Raw genomic sequence first — 3,128 nt, forward strand, 5'->3', positions numbered from 1 at the left:
TTTGTAGAATGTTTAAGCCAACACCAGAGACAGAGGCAGAAGTGATGGAAGTCTTTTATCTGTAAAAATGGGGGCTCAGCCACTCTTAAAATTAGGCTTTTTGAAATAAAGTACTACATTTGAAGTACCTACCATACTGGGTTATCATTGAGCTACATCCCTGATTTTCCAGGTCTGGAGGCTATTAGTAACAGATATACTCTGTAAAAATTTTGAAGGCCACAGGTGAGATACTTTTCCAGATATTGCTGTTTAAAAATGGCTTTTCAGAGCATGATGCCAAAAACCGTCTAAACTACCCTTCGTTCAATGATGTTTCATGAGAAAAATATTGACAGTAGAGACCTAATATTTTGGATTTGTCCTATTAACAAGTGTGTCTTTGTACTTGAATTTTTTCAGGACATTCTGAGATGGTCAGGTGGGAAGATTTTCAGACATTTGATGAAATGACATGGAATGACCCCATTTCTGTTCCTGCTAAAGCTCCTCCATCATCTCGACAGACAACACAACTACAACCTGCGACTGCCCTTTAAATGTTACGTTTGCCTTCCAGCCTCCTGTGTCTCTCAGCCCTCCCTCGCCCACTTCAACATCTACACCACAGGGCCCAACTTCCCTCTGGAAGACCAGCAGCCATTTCAACACGTGGCCCTTTGAGATGCAACAGCACTAACTAAACTCATTCAAAACCAAGTCCAACAATTGGACGTTTCAAACTTTTTTTTTTTTTTACTTATTTTCACTGTCCCCCATTACATATGTGGAAAGGCTAACGGCAACAGTTCACTGCTCATTTGCACAGAAAAGTGCACCGCAATACCACACAGACCACATGCTCAGCTTGTTTTAAACCCTTTTAATGCAACGCTTATCAACAGTTACACATTCAATTGCAACAAACATTTCGAGGGCGGGCGGGGGGGGGCTCCTGGATCCAGCCGGGGCAGCTTTCTGATCACTGAAACAGACAAGTTCCACGTTAAATTCCTTTCAGCGCAATCCAATTAACAACCCCCCCCACCTCCAACACCAGTCTACCACAATGACTACAACAATGATTATTCTATCAATATCAATTCCAACTACCACACTAACCTCACCGTGTTAAAGTCCCCCGGTGTCCTCGGAGCTGGTGTGGACCGACACTCGGTGCCTCTCCGGGTTTCTGCCAACAAAGTACAAACAACTCAATTGCAGCCGCTTCTAATTCCAAAATACTTCCGTTACATTAAAAACAAGGTCAGAACATCGACTCGCTACAAATACTACAACACCAGTCAATGCTTTCCCTGCAAACAAACAAAGCAACCTTTCATTTAGCATTAGCACCGATACTCCCGTTCACCTAGAACGCACATTAGCATTTAAACATACCACTAAACCAAACACCACTATCAAACACTACTATGTATATCAAACAGCGCCAACACGCAAAAAAGATTCATCTTACCATTCAAACATTTCCGCCACGTGGAGCTGCAGTGAAGCCAGAGGCCTCACCTGCTGCCAATCAGCCAATTTAACGCCTTCTCTGCTGATTGGCCGGGAGCTTCCGCGTGGTCCTAGTGCCGCATGCTGCTTTCACTTGAGCGCCTGAAACAAATTCAACATTTGGGTCAAAATCACCTCTGATTAGCAACGCAAGAAACTGACCGAAACGTGTGTTTAGTGTCTAACTGTCCCACCTTTGGATTCATTGCATCTCGTAGGATTTCAGATTAAACAAACGGGAAAACTCCTTGGAAAAGTCCTGCTCCGCCACGCTGCGCTCACCAGCCTCGTCCTGAAACAACACAAACACAGCAAACAACAATGTGGACGTGGATCCCATCGCATAAACGTGATTTTCCAAACCCCTACCACACAGGAAGCCTCCCGACAAACGGCGACGTGAAGCGGCCGCTGCTCACAAGTAGAGTGCGACGTCTCCGCGCGCCGCGGCCTGATGCCTCAATTATATACCAGCCGCGCACCGACGTCATCGCACGTAACCCCATCGGAAGAAAAAACGCGTCATTTCCTCGTCGAGCCGCGCGGCCTTACGTCATGACGTGGTTACCATTTTTCACTACTTATCCTAACAGCCTCAAATATGAAATAGACACTAAATGCGTCAAATTACAAGGACGACTTTAGACACAAATACTACAACGACTAGATTGAACACTACTACGTAGGCTACAGGACTATATATATATATATATATATAATTTCCATTCAACACTAAATATGCTATTAATCACATCTGGGGATCTGAATACAACCTGGATATAATACATTATGCAATGATGCGTGTTGACTACAACAGCTCAGTGGGACTCGGATCAGTTCAAAGACACAATGAAGATATCACATAGCAAGCAGCCCATCCTCCTTTCAAACAATAGAACATCCAGTCAACAACATTAAAACGCCGTCTACATGCCCCGGACGTGACTGGTCAACAAGTCCAGGCGAAGCAGCCTTCTGCCCCTACATCTGACCCGGGATAGGGCTCTGCATCCAGCAAGCACCGCCTGAATGGCTGCTCCATGGTGGCTCGCCAGGGAAGCAGCAGACACTGGAGATGTCCCTACAAAGTTAGAAAGACATCCAAAGGAAATATGCTCAAGGATTTAGACACTCGCATCCATGGAATTCACTCAATCACTTCAATACATCTTCATTTCTATCATATTCTGCGTTTTAGTTGTTCTTCATGAGGAATGACCCGCCTCTCACCTTACATCCTAATCTACACATTTTTATACTTCTTCCTTTTGTTTCGGATCACTAATGACCATACCAGGCCAGTATTCTCATACTGGACCACAATTCGGTTTATATTAGGGATGGGCATTTGAAGAAATTTCCTTGATCGAGCATCGCTAGAGTTATCGATCAATTATCGATTAATCATTCACTTTTTTCTATAGCCTATATTGAAATTCCCGTTGGTAGAAAATACAAAATGCTGCATGTTTTTATCAATGAAATCTTTATTCCAACAATAACGTATGGGCCAACATTAATACAATACAGTTAACTTGAAGACCTACAACTGTTTAACAGTTTGAAAATAATAAAGACAGGCATTATAGGTTATAGGCCTATGCGGCGCTCGTAAAGTCCCAACAATGCGC

The 3,128-nt window shown here is 43.6% G+C and overlaps 1 long non-coding RNA gene across 1 annotated transcript; it reads right to left on the reverse strand.

The window, feature by feature from the left end:
* Positions 1-1,047: 1,047 nt before the first annotated feature.
* LOC311009750 lies at positions 1,048-1,817 on the reverse strand. The gene is made up of 3 exons (XR_014596690.1): positions 1,692-1,817; positions 1,457-1,599; positions 1,048-1,171 (listed from the first exon to the last, which is right to left on the reverse strand). It is a non-coding gene; the product is annotated as an uncharacterized lncRNA (long non-coding RNA).
* Between the last annotated feature and the right edge of the window lie 1,311 nt (positions 1,818-3,128).

This window comes from Eutrigla gurnardus (assembly GCF_963514095.1).
Source record: "Eutrigla gurnardus genome assembly, chromosome: 24".
Taxonomy (NCBI): Eukaryota; Metazoa; Chordata; class Actinopteri; order Perciformes; family Triglidae; genus Eutrigla; species Eutrigla gurnardus.